At 49.0% G+C, this 21,688-nt stretch overlaps 1 protein-coding gene and 1 long non-coding RNA gene across 5 annotated transcripts in view; one reads left to right on the top strand and one right to left on the bottom strand.

Annotated features, from left to right (window-relative positions):
• Positions 1-778, top strand: part of LOC144152181 (uncharacterized) — a 32,163-nt gene extending 31,385 nt beyond the window's left edge. The window contains exon 2 of the long non-coding RNA XR_013319091.1: positions 566-778. This is a non-coding gene — a long non-coding RNA (uncharacterized LOC144152181). The remainder of the gene's footprint in view (positions 1-565) is intronic.
• Positions 1-21,688, bottom strand: part of LOC144152612 (E3 ubiquitin-protein ligase SHPRH) — a 1,006,539-nt gene that overhangs the window by 224,719 nt on the left and 760,132 nt on the right. The gene's annotated exons all lie outside the window — the stretch shown is intronic.

Below are 21,688 nucleotides of genomic sequence, written 5' to 3'. Positions count from 1 at the left end.
GAAAATATGAGGAGGACAAAAATAGAATCAGACAAAGGGCACCCGCGCTATGTGTTTTCGCTTTTTGCAAAAGGTCACTTACAAAATACAAAAATAAAACGTACTGCAAAGCTTGAACTGCCGACAACGCGAATCGTCAACAACTGTCGAATCAATATCATCGAAAGAAACAGCTTTCGTAGGCGCTGCGTTTCTTTTGTCGCGCAACATAACATGTGGTTCTGAAAGGTGTGCACGTGTTCACTGCACCATGATGAACAGTAATGTTGGTTCCTTGCAGGTTATGTGACTTTCACATCTATTCGTGCTCGCGTATCAGTCCTGTATGCGTTTTTTTTTTCTTTTCATTTGCATATACATCTTTTATAAATGTGACAACTGTCAATCCCTGCCAACCACATAGTTGCCTATCGGTGTTGTGTCGCTTCTAAAAGCAATTTAAGATGTAGCAAATGTCACGAAAATCTCATTTTTTTGTGTATATCTGGTTTAATGTTGAAATCAGCGACTGTAGCTACTTAGTTATTTCGCAACAAAATGGAAAGTTTTTTTTTTTTTTTTCCAGAGTAGTCTCTTCCCAATCAAGCTTTTCATTACTACATGCTTGGCAAGAAAGCTCGACACGGTGGAAGCGGCTTACATGGGCGAAAACAAGTTTTTATGCGATTGTGAAAGTAAGAGCAGACCATTGTGAAATTTCGGCTGCAACGATGAAGCAGTTTGCACAATAAAATTTCCTGCAGTATCTTTGCGATGCTGCAACGCAATTTATTCTTAAGGAATATTTCAAGTGTCATGAATGTGAGTACACAAATTTATAGATAATACTCCTTACAAACTACACGGTATTTGTTTTTGTCGTATTCATTCACTAATTTTACTCCAATTGCTTACCGAGTTCGTTTGAATTCAAGCGTCATTTTTTGTAACCATAGCGGCGTTAATGTCGAGAGTAAAGCTTAACTCCTCCACTACAGTGAAGAAAAGTTGATGCTGCTCTCAAGCGGCTGTTTTCGTGGGGGTTTGTACATAAAAATTCCTGGATGTGGAGGTTCTATTTTACTCCCGATTGAATGTTAATGCTGTATTACGTGCTCTAGTGGACAAATTCTTGATCGTGCAATTTTCGCGTGCGAATGTTTCACACGTTGTCTTAGGGCACGTATGTGTATACAGGCTTTTACGTCCCCACCCCCTACCTACTACTGTGCACCAGTACTGCCGACTGGCCCCTTCTTTCCGCTAGTGCTCTCACATTTAGCAGAGAGAGGTGGCTGGAACATTTCAGTTGCCCCGTGCGTACACGGTTGTTATTCTAGCCTGAAGTGCACGTACTTCGCAGCGGTTCAAAGTTCGTTCTACGCATCCCTATGATCCCGCGACAGTTAAACCGGAACGCGCACGCAGCTGTTAATAAGCAGGTCGACGGTTATGCTTGGCATCTGGCGCTAACCTTTTGACGTATCGGGTGTTTAACCATTATGCGTGAACAAGTCATAGATATTGAGCGGCTGTGTACATACTCGTCGCCATACAGGACAATGAGATTTTGCATTTATCACGCCCTATAAAGGGTTTCCTTCACGTCATCCTTTTTTGTAAACAACGTGAGTGCCACAAGACTCGGAAAGTTCAAGTTCAAAGTCGATCGACTGCAGCTGAGGAAAGTTAGATGGATAATAGAACAATGCAGAAATTTCTTTAGACGCTGTGTTCCCGGAATGCAGGTTTTTGCGGCTGGAAACGTAATTATACGTACAAGCTGCGTCAGTACTGTACCGAAATAACTCGGTTGTTTTTATGGGGCCACTTGTAACCGGTTATATTTGTTTATTCGCCGCGTGTTATTTTTGCGCCTATACATCAGTGCGTAATTCCGCTCGGTCTAGTGTTTTATTATGGTGCGCCCGCGTCAGTATTGTCAGTTAAGTTGTTTTTTAGGACCTCCCTTACTTCAATGTCATGCGGTGCTACACAGATAAACGTATAAATGAAGAAGTAAAGAAACCAGCAAGCAAAACAGGTAAGTAAACAAATTAATAACGTAAGCTGAAGACAAATTTCGGGCCCGTCAAGGAAACAATACTATGCCCATCTTTATCGCTCAAAAGGCCGACCACTCAGGAACCTAGCAAAGTCACTGCAGGAAAGTAATATTTCGCACAGGGCAAGGAGTCGACATGGATATGAATACTGTAAAATACTTTGCGCAATGCGCAATAGCTTTTGTGCAATTGGATGCCAGTGTCATTCCCGTACATTTGAAGCTGATAGTTGGAACCTTGTAGAGTGACGTGCTAGAGTTGAAGCTGTGCACAAAGCAAAATTCTACCTTTACTATTAACTCTGCGAAAATTATTTAGGTTTCACTCATTAACTCCACAGCAATGACCTCTGAAAAAACTGGGACAAGTATAGAGAGATGAACCCAATTGAAAAAGTTTCAAATCTTCCGTTGTGCAGCGTCAGCAGGGACGTTATTCGTGCCGGCTTTATGCTAGCATTCAAACAGAGCCGCAAGCGGAACTATGCAATCGCATCATAGCATTTATTGTTTCTGGCTTTTGTCGGCGGCCTGTAAACGCATAACATGGGTCATGTGACGTCACAGAAACAGTGTGAGATATGGCTGGTGAGAGGACATAAGCGTCGGCAGGATTTTGTCTTGAGGGGGGTTGCGTTGAGGGGAAGGGGGAGAGGGCAGGGGGCAAGGTGAGAAGGGGGGGGCAAGAGCCCCTTTTTCCTTTTTCACCGCCCCCTGCAGTCGCCCATGTGAGAGGACAGGCTTTCTGATACTTTACTTATTACAGTTTAACGGCTAGATGGTAAGTTAATGTTGACATGACTCTTACTCTGACATGGGAGTTTGTATTTACACGTTGTTTTAAGTGCAAATGCACTTCTTAAGCGAGCCTGAATCGTCCACCGCCGTCGTCCGCATAGCAACAGCTGCGGATGCGCGCGCTCCTCGTCTTCCTCCTCGTCTTCCCTAGCAACGGGGGGAGATGGGCGCGCGCTACTCTCCTCCTCCTCTCTCCGCTCAGTGACTGCGGGTGTTGGGCGCCTCCTCTCCACTTCGGGCGGGAGAGCTCTCGCTCGCGTAGCGGGCGCTCCGCATTCCGACGCGTGAGGGCGCTCGTGTAGCCCTCGCCGTAACGGCGGGCGCTACTCTCCTCCTCCTCTCTCCGCTCAGTGACTGCGGGTGTTGGGCGCCTCCTCTCCACTCCAAGATCACGATATCCACCGTAATCGCGCAATCAACAACCGTGCATTCGCACTTACACACTCTCCCCCTCGGGGAAGTGCGAGGGAATTTTTTATGGTCTCTTTAAAGCACATGCACATGCGCACGCACACACGCGCGCGCGAAGGTCAGAATTCTTTTTTTTTTTTTGCTTAGACTCAGTATATTCATGCTTTTTGTGTCTCTACGCATGCCGGAAGTGAGGATAATCGCTCATGGAAACAGTAAATTTGAATTCGAACTTGAGCCCCGTCTTCGGCCCTTTAAAATTTTATAGAGAGGGTCAGGGTATACAGCCGAGGTAAGGGCAGCGCCCACACAGCCACGCATAGTAACGTGTTTTTCTCAGCCGCCAGTGTGCACATTACTCACAGCCCGACAGCTGATCAGCAGAACAAAAATACACAGTGTGAGTCATGAGGCACACGTCAAGGTCGATCCCAGCACAAGGTTGGGTTTGAACTCCTTGATATTTGCCGATGTACGCAAAAAGGTGGTCTGCTAACTTTCCCGGGTATTCCGATATATGTGGGTGGCGATTTATTGTTTTCCCCAACGTATACATTCATCGGGGTTGATTTTTAAATGCAGAGAATTTCAGTAACTCACGATGTCACCCGCGTTGACGTCCGTAGTCGTAGTCCGCACCCCTCCCCCTACACTATATATAAAAAAAATACTATCCGGCGCCTGGTTTGGATCCCTCGACCCTGCGGGCGGAACGCAATGTACATGGTGCTCTACCCACTGCGCCACAAAGCCGACACAGAATGGGAGGCTACGAACGCGCCTTATATCCTTGACTCATTCAAACTACGTCAAGAAGCTGCTGATACAACGCATTCACTACCACCAACTCCCCAAACACTAAACGTTAACGCAATACACCCACACCCTATGCGACACATTTACTCGAGTCCCCCTCGCGGGGAGATGGGCCCAATTTTTTTAGACTGTGGTTATGTATGTTGCTAGCGCGTAAGCTTTTGGGGGTTGTCGTAAGTGTAAAGCAACGACATTCGTGGCCCAGACGTGTTGTTAAAGGTCACAGAAGTGCCGCCCATGTTTTCTATTTGAATGTGAGCGTCTTCAACTCTGCCTTCTTGGTTGAGAACTCACATGAAAACAATTTCATTTGTTTTAATTCGGGATTTACAATACCGCTTAGTCTCTATAGACACCCGCGCTGTTGCTCGCTTGTAAGAGTCCAAGAAACCAACTAGTGCACTAAGTGTTCCTTTAAAAATTACGGGGGATGCTTAGAACTTTCTTAGGACGCGAAGGTGAAAGGTCAGAGTTTAAAGGGGCAGATGACATTAAAGGGGCAGATGACAATGTAAACAGAGAACTGCTGTGGAGAATTCTAAAACTCTAGGGATTAGATGACGAGTTAATACAGTTCCTTATAGCATTTTGTAAAGATAATAGACTGAACTTGACGTGGGAAGGGCAGAAATGCGCACAGCAGGTCAGCACCCATCGAGGAATGAAACAGGGATGTCCTTTGAGCATAATAATGGTAATGCTTTACATGGAAGGAGTAAATGTTTTGTTCGTTGTTTCTTGCTTCGATGCGCCGATGTTGTGGCGTGTAGAAGACTTCTGATGGTCTGTGTTGGTGCCTGATGGTGACGGCACTGATGACACGACGACGATGAGAGTTGTTGAGGGTTTTAAAACTGTATATTTACACGAAAGACATATACAGGATATTTACAGACTAAAGTACACAGAGTAAGAAATAAAGTGGGTTCCTAGGTCAGCTAAGACTTTGTGCCCGCGGCACCCCCGTCAGCGACGGACCCTGACCTAAGACTACCCAAGTGGTGAGATCCTCTCTAGCCTGACCTGGCTAGCCCGGCAATACGCCGGCCGTGCATAGCACATTAAAACCCAGAGGATTCGACCTCGAGACCTCGTGTCTCGTGGTTTAATGGGTCACCTAGTCTCCACCCCCGATACACAGGCCAATCAGCATCCCTTGGCGATCTGATTGGGCGGGTTACCACATCCGGGTTTAAACCGCGGTGGGCAACGCCCCCCGTAACCCTGAGACATCGGTCGCCCTCTCTCCCAACAGGAAGAAGGAAAATATCAAAAGCAAACCAAACAAACACAGCAAACACTCAAAAACCCGCGAAAACACGTGCAAGCGCCAGGGAAACGCTTCCACGAACGTGGTCTGCATGCCTGTTCCCACGCATCTCGTCCGAGACAGGACAGCTACTCAAGCCAGCTGAAACCCATAAACATCCGCCTTAATGACCCGGCGCGTCCCTAAGATTCTCCGCCGTTGACAGGCGATGCCCCGTTAATTGGACCGTGGGCCAGAAACAGCGCGTAGGGACAAAAGGACACGGCGGCCGGCTCAGGCGTCGCCTCTGCCGCGCCCATCTCGGGCCGAAGCGAGCACCCTCGCACGCCTCCACCCCGCGCGCGCACTGGCCAACAAAAGGAAAGCTATCGCCATAAATCGGCCACTGTCTAACCACAGTTGACAGCTCCACGCTCCCCGTCTCCAGCCGCTCGACGGACCAAATGGTTTTACAACCTGCTAATGGAAACCGCGGTGGGCCCCGAGCCAGCGGCCGCCATGCTCCCGGGATGCCATTTGAGTCTCCAGGCTACCAATGTTTTCCCACGGCTACACCACGCACTCCGGCCAAAACAACGCGACAGCGCAGCTGCGACCCCAGACAATGTGTCCTCCCGCGAGCGGCATGACCCAGAGACCGCTTGCTCTTAACGAGCTGGATACCATAAAGTCATTCATTCCCACTTCTCGGAACCGCCGCTTCCCACGCGTTCGACTTTGCAGCGTCGCTGGCGCCTGGAACCCTTACAGAAGGGTTAGAAAAGAAAGCAGAATAAGGTCAATTAGAGTTCAACCTAATACATATGTTGCAAGGCGAAGTGGTACAAGAGCGTATTCCAGGAATGGTATACGCAGATGACATTGTTCTTTTAGCTGATAGCCAGACCGATATGCAACGGCTCCATAAATATTAGCGGTCAGGAATCTACCGACCTCGGTTTAAATTTTAGCGCAGGAAAATCGGGACACTCTCAGAATAACGCAAGCAATACTGATCAGTCGTCTAAATTACGGCACACCATACCTGGATCTCAAATCCGTCGAAAAAGAAAAACTCAATACTTTTATCCGCCAAGCCTACAAACTCGCCCTAGGCCTGCCCCCCTCAACATCCACGCGCAAGTTGCTCCAACTAGAGGTACACAGTACTTTGGAAGAATTGCACGAAGCTCATCGTTGTTCCCAAATCACCCGTCTCAAGATGACACCTACCGGACGAGACACGTTTACACGCCTCGGATACCCGGTGCCGCCCAAAGAAGACCAGCCCCAACGTGTCCCCCTCCACATCCGTCAACACATAGCTCTCGTGCCACGGAATATGCACCCCCGTTACAACAAAGCACGCCGCAAAGCACGGGTCGATGCGGTTACGAAGAAGCACGCAGGTAACCCTACGACACTCTACACGGACGCCGCACGCTACACCCGCAAACCCGCCCACGCAGTCACGGTTATCGACCACCAGGGAACCGAAGTCACAGCCGCCACGATATTCACCATCTCTACAAACACCGCTGAGGAAAGTGCCATCGCCCTAGCAGCCACAACAAACAGCGAATACATTACAGTCATTACGGACTCGCAAGCAGCATGCCGCAACTACCAGCTCGGCCGTATATCACCCTTCGCCCTCAAGATCCTTAATGCGATCCCGAAACTTCCCGACATCCACATCGTTTGGGCCCCTGGACACGAGTCTCTCGACGGAAATGAGGCGGCACACGCCGCTGCCCGAGTACACACCCTACGGGCCATTTCCGAAGAGTGCCAAGACACGGAGAAGGCCCCCCACACACTGAATGGCTACGCGGACATTCTCGCTCACTTCAGACACGAGCGTCAATTGTTCCCTCCACCCAACTCCCACCTTTCCAGAGCCGAAGCGACCACACCCCGTCGGCTACAGACCAACTCCTACCCGCACTGTACCCTCCTCCACCATATCTACCCCACCCAGTATTATAGTACCTGCCACTTTTGCCCCCAGCCAGGCACCCTGTACCATCTGGTCTGGGAGTGCCAACAATCCCCATCCCTCTCACCCAATCCCCGTCCTACGTACGAGCAGTGGGTGGACCGGCTGTCCAGCTCGGACCTCTCGACCCAGCGCATGCTGATAGAGAGGGCACGAGCAGCCAGCAAGGACCAGGGCATCCCGGACTAGCGGACGCCCCCCATCGGTGCCCTCACCATCCTGCACCTTTAATCTCGAAATTAAAGATGTTTACTCTCTCTCTCTCCTGGCCCAAACATAGCCCCGTAGTTCTAGTGAAACACACAACCTAGAGGGCTGTTCAGAGCAGATTGTTTTTTTCGGCCCTCCTGCAGGTTTCTTCCTTTTTTTTTGGTCGTGCACCCTCCATCCTCATCTTTCAATGGTTCATGGAACTTGACAGCTGGTTTCCTTGACCAGGACCGTAGGGGTATGTGATTGTCCCGCTCGATGGATGAGAAGTCGTCTGACGTCCATCGAAGGTTATGTGACTGTTCGCTCGATGTGTCTCTTGATTTGTTGCCACAACAATCATGATCGGGCCGCGTATACTGTGGTTCCAAAGGTCCACCCAGGGTTTCCTTGTGGGTCGTGTCGATGTTCTTCGTGAGGCAGGCGTTACGAATGCCAGCATTGCTCTCTGCTCCCAGAAGTACTTGTGTCTGAAGAACGCCACACTTTACTTGCTGGGGGCTAGGTGTCGTGCTCTGTTTCGGGGCTGGACCTTGCAGCGTCCACCCAAGAGTAGTGTTTAGGGCAACTAAGCCGTTAACCTCGTTGCACCAAATTGTGTCCCCGGTCACTTTTCTCCACATTTGGTCGGAGCCTACGAGAAGGCTGATGCCTGGCTTCTCCCATACCTCTGGAACCGTTCTTTCGTCTGCCAGCTGATGGTCTAACGTTCTCAGCCGTGCAGCGAAAGCGCCGTTGATGTCCGTATCCGTGATGTTCCGGCAGAGCGTGGGTATGGCGAGTGCCTCGATCACTTGATGTGCATAGTCAAACTGGCTACGAAGTCGCAGCTCAACTATTTTGCACTTTCGTAATTCATAAGGAACGGCCGATGCAAATGTATTGATGGCGAGGCTTCTCTCTCCCACGACTTTTAATTTTAACTTCGAAGCGACGTCTTTCTTGATAAAAGTGTACTGGCTACCACCGTACAAAATACCCCGTATGTAGCGCTCGTTGACCGATGATCCACGATCGGAAGGTCTGGACGTGGACTCCTTCGTCCAGCTGGCAGCTAGATGCTGACTTGGTGGCCTGCGTCTGCACCGGAAAATCGGAGGCGGAGTCAGTGTGCTTCTCGTCTTTCATCGCTTTCCAGGCATCACAGTCGAAATGTCTCCCCTTGCACATACTACACGATTTATTTCGCCGGCACTCCTTTGATCGGTGGCCCCTCCTGGTACAACGGTAGCACCGCATAGCTTTTGCCAGCCGCTTTTTCTTTTCTGGGACGCTCAGAGAAGCGTGGCATGCCTCTGTAATGTGCTTTGCCGATTTGCAAAAAAAAAAAAAAAAGCACTCGTTCCTTTCAGGCATCGAAGCATGCGAGGCATGCAGTACCGAGGTGGAATGGCCGTTAAGTTCTAGGGGCCACTCGATTCGGTTAGGAGTCCCTACTGGAGCACATTGCTCTCTTGCCTCGAGCTCGATCTGCGTGTACCTCAAGAGTCGCTCCAGTTGCCGGCAAGCCGTTACGTTTTCTTCCCCAGACCAAGATGATGTCGTGGCCGTTGATATCTCCTGGAGGCGGACGTGTCGGCGAAAAGCTACGACGACCTCTTGGCAAAGCTTCCAGCAGAATGTCGTATAACAACGACGAGAAGCTGTTTGTTGGGACGTCCAGTACGCTGAGGCAGCGGACATTCATCTGGACGCAGTCGTAAAGCCTGCGCAGCTCCTTCTCCTCCGAGAGAGACGTCACGTGCTGTAGCTCGCGGAGGTTTCTAAAATGCCGTTGTATAATACGGCTTTTCTCGCCGAACCTTTACTTGAGCAGCTGGATGGCACTCTCGTAGCACGCCTCCGTTGTTGGCAGTCCGGCGATGGCAGCTGCTGCTTCACCTTCCAGGTAGTTTCGGAGGTGGTGAAACTTGTCGGTGGTGGTTAGAGCCTGGTTAGTGTGGACAGCACCATTGAATTGCTCCCAAAACGACGTCCAGTGACACACGTCCCATAAAAAGGCTTGATGGTAAGCGTTGGGAGACGAGGTCCGAAAAGGGGTAGCGGAGCTGTCGTTGGGAGGGAAGCCTGCACCGAGAGGGAAGCCTGCACCGTGCTGCCAACGCTGAGGTCCTCGAGCCGGAACTGAAGGCTAGACAGAGCCTCGAGCATCTGGTCGTTGTAGTGCGCCGCCAACTCGTACTGCATTTCCAGCTCCTCGACAGGAATCGCGTCCTCGACCAGGGCGTCGACGTAGCGAGGCTCCTCGCGTCTGGGCATGAGCTTGTCCACCACCTTTCTGAGCGCTGTTCGGTCAGAGCGGCCGCTCTCAATGCGTGCTGTCGCTTCGTTCAGGACTTTGGCTACTTGGGATCGCCTAGCAGCGCGTTTCGCTTTCAGCTGGTTCACCGCAGCGTGAAAAATTTCCGGCTTACTTGCTCAACAGGCAGTCAGGTCAGCGCGTTGTCTGCCTGTGTGCAGTTCCGGGGAGGACGAAGTTGCTCCGGAGGCCGTTTCTCGATGAAACTCGTCGTCGCCGTCACTCGTTGCCCACGTCGTTGGGAGCGGCTCGTTATCCCCTGACTTTCGGCACCATCTGTCACGGAGCGACCACTTCGTTGCGGTTGAGCTACCAGGGAACGGAGCCACCAGACACCTGATGGAAAATGGCGATGACTGACTGATTTTACAATGACAATGATAGTGTGGCGGCATGTGACAGCAGCTACGTCGTTTTCTTCTACGATTCCCAAAACATAGATCTGTGAGGGTATAACAAATCCGAAGTAGTGAGAGGAATGTGGAAAGGAGTAATGGTTCCAGATCTCATATTTGTGAATGCAGTACTCTGCTTAAAATGAGACGCTCTAGCTGGCCTTGAAGTAAACCAGAGAGGCCGTTTGGCCTTAGGAGTGCATGGAGATATTGGCTGGGCGTCGTTTGAAGCTCGAGTAGCGTAGAGTAAGATATGTAGTCGCTTGGCTGCATTCAGGTGGATGTCAAACTTTCCTTCATAGTAAGATATGTTTTGAGAGGAGGCTGAAAGCAATGGACCAGTGTAGGTGGGCAGCTAAGGTTTTTAGGTACCTATACTTGAAAAGCGTGGACACGCAGTGGGTAAGCAAGACTAGAAGGCTAACGGTGAAATACGGAAAGAACAGTAGAGAATCCAAAACAGCCAAGGTAATCAAGAAAGAAGCAAGGCAGATAGAAACGAATTAATGGAGACGACAAATGGAAGCTGAAGCGTCGCTAGAGATTTACAGGGCTGAGAAATTGGAAATCAGAAAGGAAAATTTCTACAATAATTCCCAGGGCAATGCTTTGCTTTTTGAGGTAAGAGCAGGTTGCTTGCGAACTAAGAGCTTTGTGGGGAAGTATTCACAAAATAATGGGGTATGTATTGTCTGCGGACAAGAAACAGAAACTATGCGGCACATAGTGTTAGAATGCGAGTGTATCCATCCAAATCTACATGAGGGAAATATTTAGCTTCCTGAAGCCCTACGATTTAGGGTAGCACAGAGAGAGTTAACTTCAAGGCGACGAAAAAAAGATTAGAATGCTGGTGGACGAAAAGCAGAGAGGGGAATATTGCCAAGGACAGTTACCACCTGTAACAGGAAAAAAAAGTATTTTGTGCCTGATAAGCTTTTGTGCCTGCCCTAAGCAGCGCTAGTATTAAACCAAGAGTGTAAAACATGGGTATATTAGTCCTTTTTGGTAAGATGACATGTCATCACCCCGCTATAAAGGGGAAACCAATAGCAATCATCATCGTAATCACCATGATCTCGTAAAGCACAAGATGGAACTTTTTTGGGGATGCGCTATTTTACTTGTCAACAGCAGTATCGCCCTCTCCCCCCCCCCCCCCCCCCCCCCCGCCTTTCCTTCGGAACCAGTAGCAGTAGCAGCAGAGCAGTGACCGGGAGCTGCTGGGTAGGTTTTTGTGCCTGGGTCCAGGCCAGTGATTACACCCCGAAAAGTACCAAGAAGGCTTCAAGTACGGCGCGAGCGCGTATGTAGCAATGCCGAGTTGAATGTTGGCAACCTCGCTAAGGGCAGCCGTGCGGGCAGGCGTAGGGGCGCTAGCCACCATCAGGCTCTGCGTGGCCCGGACTTGCAGCTTGACTTGCTGGTAAAAGATGTTTTGTGGGATGTTGCTAGCCTGCTGAAGCCTGTGGGTTAGTTGCCGGTCGCTCTACGTGGCAAGTCTCAGGCCATCGTGAGGTCGATAGACGACTTTATAGTAGTCGGTTTCGGGGAGTCGGGGAGCAGAAACCTTGCGAGGGGGTGTGCAGGGGAGTTGGAGGCAGGCAACGGCGGTTGGGGCTGCGTGGCTTCGACGCAGCGTTGCTTGAGCAGAGTTTTCCATGGTCCGGGATGATCCTACTGCTGTTTTCGTCATATTCTATTGAGTTTGCGCACGGGGGGCGGGTTGGTGAGCGAAAATTGATCGGCGGCCGTCATAGCGGCACCGGCGTTAGTATATATAGGCTTACCGCGCCAGGCGGTGTGGCCCGGGGCTTTAGGCCAGTACTTGGACACTCGGTGGTCAACGGCGAAGATTCTGGTATCTACCGATGGTGAAAGTTGTTGCTTGGTTTGCAAAGAAAAATCGCACTTAACATGCATTAAAGCACAGACAGATTATCGAGCGGGCTTAGCGGTAGATCTTCGTCTACTTCCTTTCAAGAAGAAGAAGAAGTCTGTCTTCTTCCTCTCGAGAAGAAGAAGAAGTGAGCGGCGAGTATGGAGAGGCCTCTTGTGTGACATCAGCAAAGTACGCGAAAGAAAACTTGCTCTTTTCGTTCTCTCCCTCTAGGTACAAGCGACATTAACTGAAGAAAAGACGCCGCGAGAAAGAAGAGCGTTTGTATCACACAGTGATATCTACGCAAATAAAAACGCGAATTCTTTCGAAAGTGCCGTGTTTGACTCGGCGGGAATGAGAGCCGACGATGATGGAGTCGTTCGGAAGCGAAATGTGACGCTTCGAAGACTCCGTCGAGGAGAGAGCAACCGAGCATTTTTCCTCGGCGACACGAAAAGAACCTTTCGGGGCGCCGAAACGCCACCGTCTGGTCCACATAGTTCTGTGCAGTGCAGAGACAATAACGACTTAAGTTCGCGTTACCCAGAGTCTAAATTTCCCCCAAGCAGGCAGCCGGCGTCGATATCGCTTACTCATTAGAGATGAAAGCGCAGTTTATCTAGATACGGAGTTAATTAAAGGAAGCCGCGTTCGTTAGGCCGCTATAGTTGTGCGTTTGCGTTCTGCGATAAAGGACCATTAGGGGGAGAAAATGCCGCCCTCCATCCCTTGTCCCTCCCTCTCCCATAAAATCTAAATCTGAAGGCTAAATTGACCTCGGCACTTTTTAGGTTAGTTTGAAAGCAATACGTTTTTAGTGCACAGCACTTTATGGTCTCGCCTTGTCGTCGTACCTCGCTAACGGTCGATGGGACTGCCGGAATCAGGCGGCGGAGCGATATAACGGACCCAAGTAGAGCCTTGTGTACGTCGCCAGGCCTGGAGTCACACGTAGGCTTCGAAAAACACGCGGTTTAAATAGTCATAACCGTTCGAATCTCGCGAACCGCTGGCGCTTGTCATAAATCTCCCCGTTATTTAGCGCAAAGAAAAGTGCAGGTACGTTTCAGGCAAAATCTGTGTATATAACCGCCAGCCCCCGCGTTCATTTAGTTAGGAACGCTCGTTGGGTTGGTGTTTACGATAGTAAGCGAAAAAAGTGGCCGCGCAAGAAAAAAAATGTCGCGTTCGAAACGGCGCAGAAAGGCTCCAGCCGCTCAAGAAAAAAAAAATGGCGCGCTCAAAAAGCCGCAGAAAGTCTCCAGCCGCGCAAGAAAAAAAAATGGTGCGTTCGAAATGACGCAAAAAGGCTCCAGCCGCGCAATAAAAAAATTACGCGTTCGAAATGACGCAAAACAGCTCCAGCATACGAAATTAAAGCAACCACAAAAAGAGCAGAACTCCCGCTGGCGTAGTTTCAGGCAGGGGCACGCGAGCACTGCGGAGGCGGGAAATTTGAAATGCATCGGGTGGCAGCAGTGAGCGGATAACTGCGCTGCAGCCCATTATGGCGAATCACTGCTCTGCACTTCCGACAGCTTTCACATTGAGTGGAACGGCTTTAATTCTTTTGTTCTATAAAGAGTGGGTCAAGTTTTTTATATTTCGTTGCTCAGTTTTTCACAGTTACTTATTCGGTGGAACTTTATTTGTTTTGACGAAATGTGCGGACGTTATATATATATGTAATGTCCGGACTCCGTTGCATTGAATTCGTACTCACGCACAAAACCGTTTGTTGCTGCAAGGTTTGCCCATCGAAGATATATAACCACTGCTTTAGGGCACCTACATACAATAAAAGGGAAACGAGTTCCTTGGAACCATGCAGCGAATGAAGAACCTTCATCTTAAGTTTCTACTTTAAATTTCTTCCGGCCAAATGCCGCCTCTCGCATCAATTTCAAATTGAGGATTTTCGCGCCGAAGCTCTAGCTCACTGGGCCTCTACGCCTTTTCTCAATGTCCTTTAGAAACTCAGCTGCAAAATCTTGGAATCAAGTCGCTTACATCGGGCTCAGTGGTACGACGCATCAGCCAAGTTCGGTCCGCCCGGATATAATGGTACACGGACCATTATACAAATAATCGAAGTGGGGATACTTCAAATTGCGAACGTGTGCCTCCGGGACTGACATTTTAAGTGCGAATGCACTTCTTAAGCGAGCCTGAATCGTCCGCCGCCGTCGTCCGCATAGCAACAGCTGCGGGTGCGCGCGCTCCTCGTCTTCCTCCTCGTCTTCCCTAGCAACGGGGGGAGATGGGCGCGCGCTACTCTCCTCCTCCTCTCTTCGCTCAGTGACTGCGGGTGTTGGGCGCCTCCTCTCCACTTCGGGCGGGAGAGCTCTCGCTCGCGTAGCGGGCGCTCGGCATTCCGACGCGTGAGGGCGCTCGTGTAGCCCTCGCCGTAACGGCGGGCGCTACTCTCCTCCTCCTCTCTCCGCTCAGTGACTGCGGGTGTTGGGCGCCTCCTCTCCACTCCAAGATCACGATATCCACCGTAATCGCGCAATCAACAACCGTGCATTCGCACTTACACACTCTCCCCTCGGGGAAGTGCGAGGGAATTTTTTTTCAGTTTTTATTTCTTATAAGCCTTCAGGAATGAAACGTACCGTTGGTATTCGCGGCGTTTGGTCAGAAGGTTAATAATGCCTCTGTCCGCGCTTTATCGTTAGGCAAACACGAAGCTGATTAGGCTTGACTACTTTTCGTCATTTTTTTTTCGAAGCCTTCTTTTAATCGAGTGTCGTTCAGCTTGACCTATATGTTCACAAGATAGTATATAATTTTCATTAAAATTGTTTACCCAACTCTCGAGGAGAATGCAGTGGTTCTGTGAGTACAAAAGCGCCAAGCTCTGAACTTCCTCTACAGTAGCTTGATAAAATGAGCTCTGTTCAAATGCTTATATTTATGTCTTCTTTGCTACCGGGCGGCCAGAAGTGCTCAGCGTCTATAATCTCAATCCTCGTGCTGCTACCCCGCGCCACCCGTTGCTTTTTAACAACTGTTGTTAATAAGCTGGTGGTGCGGTCGGCGGACGTGCGCAGAAAAACCTCGCCGAGCAATGACGTCATCGCGCGCGCCGGTACCGCTTCACAATAGCTTTGCCTCATCGCGCTCGGGCGTAAGGTCCCTAAGTAATTTCAGGGACCTTACTCGGGCGGGATTCGTATCGCCACCTGTCGGAGGCGCGATACAACTCGTACAAGCACGGCTTTGGAAACGCGTCGCGGTGTAGCTCGCTCTATCTCTTGTTGCGACGAGTGGTAGTGTTTTATTTATTTATATGAAATATTGCCAGTCTCTCTTAAGACCAGAACAGGATGGCATACATGAACAGAAATGGTCAATAACAGTAAGAATAATTCTGTGGATAACATAACATTGGGGAATAAACATTATTTAAGCTGATAAAGAGGAAACATGCAGGCTTTGTTTACACAGACAGGTATTCAGTGTCGACAAGAAAATGAAAGTGCGCGACTCATTTCAACAAAAGAATTGTGGTTGATTCCTCGGTCATAGGAATCGGTAAAACACGAAAGTGAAATGTGCAGCGAAATCTGCAGCTGAACATGATTTGCGGGTCGGCGTATCTCTTGGGGGTGTGCTTGGAAATCAGCAATAAAGCAGGAATAAACATCGAGTCGCCGCAAAAGCATACTTTACAACACGCAATGCAGGCATACAAAGGTGTAAGGGGCTGTACGCTGTGCTGCGTACGGCAACGTAACGTCAATGCGGACTGGATAAAAAAATTTTCCAACTCTTAGTTGTTTTCCTGTTAGGAGCGATTTTTGATAAAAATTCAGATAATGATAATGTCAGAGATAGACGGGCTTAAACGGTGTAAAGAAAAGAACTGAAGCGAGAAGCGATAAGGTTAACTTCTTTAATAGCGTCCCACACACCAGGCCACACAAGCCGAGTGATGGCCACAGAATGAGTTCAAACATTTTGAGCAAACGCCTGTTTCGCTGTGCCTTCCGCTACTTTTGTAGCTTCACGGCAAATCGGGTGAGCCCGAGTACATTTTACATAATTTAATGGCCGAGTGTTCATTGGCAGAGTTTGGGTTTGGGCTGCAGTTGGTAGCGGTGATTCGTGACTCTTTGAGAGATGTGCCGTCACTGCTTGACACGCCAACCAGAAGACTTGGGAAATGGTCGAGGCGGCAGTAATAGCACGCTTGGGGGACCGTTGCGTGTCCGCACCGTCCATGGCCTTGTCTGGTAACGAGATTGGCATCTAAAAGGGGGTTGGGTGCAACCTGAGTCAATGCCTCGTGCTCTATTTTGTCGACGTCACATCGTTGTGCGAATAAATTTGTCAGCAAATTTTATGATGCCTCGCTTCTGTCCTTTTGTTTTCTTTGTTTGTTTACGATAACGTCCGGCTTCCCTGTTTAAATTAGCGCATTTATTCAATAAATTTCAGTTAGAAGTTAGCGCTTGTGCCCGTCACCTCCTTCGGTCCTTCTGCGTTTTTTGCGCTACTCGAAGTCCTGGAGTGTTCATTGCTCATTTGGGGGGCTAACGATTGGCACCACGCATAGAACTTGACCGAGTATGGAACCATAACCACGAATTTACTTGGCCGAACCAAGAATAAGCTAGGTGGGGCCGCCAGCTTCACTGTTTGCGCAGTCTTGGCGCCACTACTTTGAAGCTGCCCCAATTTTTTACCTTGTGTTTTCTTGTTTCTGCGAACTGCTTTGTCTTTTTTTTTTTGCTTGAGCAGTACATGACGGAAAAAGTTTTTCGCCCATCAGCGTCGGTGTGTCAATAGAGTGAGCGACAGAAGATTACAGCAGGAGAGAGTGGAGAGAGCGCGCGGAGAAAATTGCTTTCGAGAGAGGAGAGAGCTGCTTTCTCAACGCTGGACGACAAGCCGAAGCGCGGCTCGCCCCCACCAGCTGCCTCAGCTAGGACGTGTGCTGTGACTCCCATAGAGTCTCTTACAGTATACACTAGAGAGGAATCTGGCGCTAGCGTCTATGCGGCTCACATCAAGGTCGTCTGTGTCGTCATGGGCCGCCATTATACATCGCGCTCGCCTTAGTTTCATCATCGGCTCGAATTGAAACGTTTTAGTGACCGCAAATTTAAACAAAGTGCCACAAAAGCGTGAAGAATAGAGTGCAATTATGTAAGTGGAAAATAAAAACAGGCTGTTTTAAAACTAAGGAAAAAGGAAGTAAAGCGTATTTTTGCTGGAACGGTTGGGACTGCTATTCCGCCGGCCAAGGTTGTAGTTACGAACAGTGTTAATATTTGGGGGGTAACTCATTGGAGACTACGATTTTATTAATTTTACCATTATTTCAAATAATAAGTTGTTTGAAGAGTTTCGAAAGTTTTTTGAGCGTGCCTATGAAAACGTTGCCTTCGTGGTGAACCCGCCGCGGTGGCTCAGTGGCTAAGGCGTTGCGCTGCTGAGCACGAGGCCGCGGGTTCGATTCCCGGCCGCGGCGGCCGCTTTTCTGATGGAGGCGAAAAGCAAAAACGCCCGTGTGTACGAGATTTCGGCGCACGATAAAGATCCCCAGGTGGTCAAAATTAATCCGGAGCCCTCCACTACGGCGCGCCTCATCGCCTGCGTTGCGTCGGCGCGTTAAACCCTACAATCAATCAGCCTTCGTGGTGAACCGGTGCACCGACCGCCAGCTAGTTTAACAAGAAATAAGAAAACATGGCGTTAAACAGTCGTGGACGATGACAAGATAGGACGCATACAATCGCCCGTGTCTGCTGTATCTTGTCTTCGTCGAAGTACGTCTTGTTTCTTCCTTTCGTCGGCTACAAATTTCGCGGCGGCATATTACCCGCTCGCTCATACGTCCTTCGACTGCGGCATGAGCAACGTCAGGAGCGATCACGCGTTGCCTGCTGTTTCACTGAACACGGCTACCACAGAAACGGGAGGATTTCGGCTTCCTTGTAGCTCGTAAACGTGTTAATGCATAGTGAAGAAAGCAAATCCCAAAAATCGCTTAAGAATCCAATTGTCATGCCAAGCCCAAGACAAAAACGGGGGTCTTCCCATGAACCCCCACGACGACATAGCTTACGAGGCGCAGTTTCCTCTCCAGTATACTTACTAAGAAACTATATGGTGACTCCCACTGGCGCTCGTTCGCACTGTAGAATCGAGGATACAGCCAGTGAGGGCGTAGCCAGAGGGAATGTTTCGGAGTCAGAATTTTATAAGTGGCGCATCGCCTCCCTCTTTTCGGTCTTTTTCCGTCCATGCTCTTTACACATTTGATCTATAAATTTAAATGTAAACATACAATATAGAGCAGGATTGGCCACCCTGGTGTAGTAACGGCCACAACCTCCCATGAATACGCCAATTAACCCTCGGCCCTGAGTCCCCAGCGGCTGCGAAGCAACTGACCACGGCGGCGGTCAGACCTGTGTCGCAGTAGAGGGTGGTAAGAATCCCTGGATCCGGACAGGCCGCCAATGGAATCTGAACCTGGCAACGTTTAACGCGCGAACCTTATCTAGCGAAGCGAGTCTAGAGGTGTTGTTCGAGGAATTAGAGGGCATTAAATGGGATGTAATAGGGCTTAGCGAGGTTAGGAGGGCAGGCGAGGCATTTACGGTGCTGAAAAATGGACACGTCCTATGTTACCGGGGTCTAGAGGACAGAAGAGAACTGGGAGTGGGATTTCTAGTCAATAAGAGCATATTTGGCAACATAGAAGAATACTACAGCATTAACGAAAGAGCAGCAGGTCTTGTAATTAGGCTCAATTAGAGGTACAAGCTCAAGGTGGTACAGGGCTACGCGCCCACATCCAGCTACGACGACCAGGTAGTGGAACGCTTCTATGAAGATGTGGTATCGGCAATGGCTAAAGTAAAAACACAGTATACCGTAGTTATGAGGGACTTCAATGGTAAAGTAGGCAAGAATCAGGCTGGATACAAGGCAGTTGGGAACTATGGTCTGGGCTGTAGAAATAGCAGGGGGGACCTACTAGTTGAGTTTGCAGAACGGAATAACCTACGCATAATGAATACCTTCTTCTGTAAACGCCAGAGCCGTAAGTGGACGTGGAGGAGCCCGAATGGGGACCATAAAAATTAAATAGACTTCATATTATGCGATACCCCTGGCGTCGTGAAGGATGTGGAAGTGCTCGGAAGGGTAAGGTGTAGTGACCACCGTATGATAAGATCTCGAATTAGGTTAGATTTGAGGAGGGACCGCAACAAGCTAGTATGAAAGAAGCCGATAAATGAGCTAACAGTAAGACGTAAAGCAGAAGAATTCAGGATCGCGCTGCAGAACCGATATTCAGCTCTTAACGATGAAGCCAAGCTTACGACACAGGAAGCCAGCGACAAGCTTACACTCATTATCACGGAGTGTGCAGTAGAAGTCGGGGGCACTATGGCTAGACAGGATACTGGTAAACTTTCACAGGAGACGAAATATCTAATTAGGAAACGGAAAACCATGACAATCTCTACCGCAGCTGACAGAATAGAACTAGCGGAGCTTTTGAAGTTAATCAATAAGCGTAAGACAGCTGACATACGGAAGTATAATATGGAGAGGATCGAATACGCTATAAAGAACGGAGGTAGCCTGAAAGCAGTGAAGAGGCGTCTTGGCGTGGGGAAAAATCAGATGTATGCACTTAAAGATAAGCAAGGCAATGTCATCACAAATAGGGATAAAATAGTCACAGTGGCCGAGGAGTTCTATAGGGACCTGTTCAGTAGCCGGGACATCCAGGATAATGCCGAACGACACAGTAGTTCAGAGGAGATAGACATCCCACCAGTAACGACCGAAGAAGTAAGGAAGGCTTTGAAAGAAATGAAAGGGGGCAAAGCACCTGGTGAGGATCAGATAACAGCAGACCTCTTGAAGGATGGCGGAGAAATTGTACTTGAAAAACTGGAAAACCTGTATACGCAATGCCTAATGACCGCAAGTGTACCGGAATCTTGGAAGAACGCGAACATCATCCTAATCCATAAGAAAGGCGACATGAAGCACTTGAAAAATTACAGGCCGATCAGCTTACTGTCAGTCGTCTACAAGGTACTTACCAAGGTAATCGCTAACAGAATTTCTGCAACCTTAGATTTCTGTCATCCTAAAGAACAAGCAGGGTTCCGTAAAGGTTATTCAACAATGGACCATATTCACACGATCAATCAGATGATAGAGAAGTGCGCTGAGTATACTGAACCCCTATATATAGCCTTCATAGATTATGAGAAAGCATTTGACTTGGTCGAAATCCTAGCAGTCATTCAGGCATTACGGAACCAGGGGGTAGATGAGCATTATGTAAGAATACTAGAGGATATCTACAATGGGTCCACAGCTACCATCATCCTCCATAAGGAGAGCAGTAAAATACCTATAAGGAAGGGCGTCAGACAAGGAGACACAATCTCTCCAATGTTATTCACAGCATGTTTACAAGAAGTATTCAGAACGTTGGATTGGGAACAGGTGGGAGTAAGGGTTAATGGAGAATACCTGAGTAACCTCAGATTTGCTGATGACGTTGCCTTGCTAAGTAACACGGGGGACAAATTGCAAAGCATGCTTTCCGCACTGGACGAACAGAGTAGAACCGTGGGCCTGAAAATTAATATGCAGAAAACTAAAGTAATGCTCAATAACCTCGGGACAGCACAGCGGTTTGAGATAGGTGGCGAGGCAGTGGAAGTGGTAAGCGAATATATCTACTTAGGCCAAGTCCCAACCATGAGGCAGAGATAATTAGAAGGATAAGAATGGGGTGGGGTGCACATGGCAGACATTCTCAGATAATGAATAGCAGCCTACCATTGTCGCTGAAGAAGAAAGTGTATGACAGCTGCATTTTACCGGTACTTACCTACGGGGCAGAAACCTGGAGGCTCACTAAGAGGGTTCAACTTAAATTGAGAACGACTCGCCGTGCAATGGAGCGGAAAATGATAGGTGTAACATTAAGGGACAAGAAGAGAGCGGAGTGGGTCAGGGAACAAACACGGGTTAAGGACATATTAGTAGAGATTAAGAAAAAGAAATGGACGTGGGCAGGGCATGTAATGCGAAGGCAAGATAACCGCTGGTCATTAAGGATAACAGAGTGGATCCCTAGAGAAGGCAAGCGTTGCAGGGGGCGGCAGAAAGTTAGATGGGCAGATGAAATCAAGAAGTTTGCAGGGATAAATTGGTCGCAGTTGGCACAGGACCGAGAATTGGAGAATAATGGAAGAGGCATTTGCCCTGCAGTGGGCGTAGATAGGCTGATGATGATGATGATGATGATGATGATGATACGAATAACACAAGAAAACAGAAGAGGATATTGGTTGAGCGCAGACTATATCGTTATAAATTTTTTACGGGCGAGGTATAACGCTCACCAAAAATATTTCTGGCTACGCCACTGGCAGCCAGTGCAGGCAGAGGAGGAGACAAAGAGAGAGAGAGAGAGAGAGAGAGAGAGAGAGAGAGAGAGAGAGAGAGAGAGAGAGAGAGAGAGAGAGAGAGAGAGAGAGAGAGAGAGAGAGTAAACATGTATTTCTGAAAATTGGGTGAGGGCAAAGACAG

Source organism: Haemaphysalis longicornis, unplaced genomic scaffold, assembly GCF_048455015.1.
Source record: "Haemaphysalis longicornis isolate Haplotype H1 unplaced genomic scaffold, Haemaphysalis longicornis Haplotype H1 scaffold_9, whole genome shotgun sequence".
Taxonomy (NCBI): Eukaryota; Metazoa; Arthropoda; class Arachnida; order Ixodida; family Ixodidae; genus Haemaphysalis; species Haemaphysalis longicornis.
Note: the sequence above shows the minus strand (reverse complement) of the source record. Positions and strands in the feature narration are given on the sequence as shown.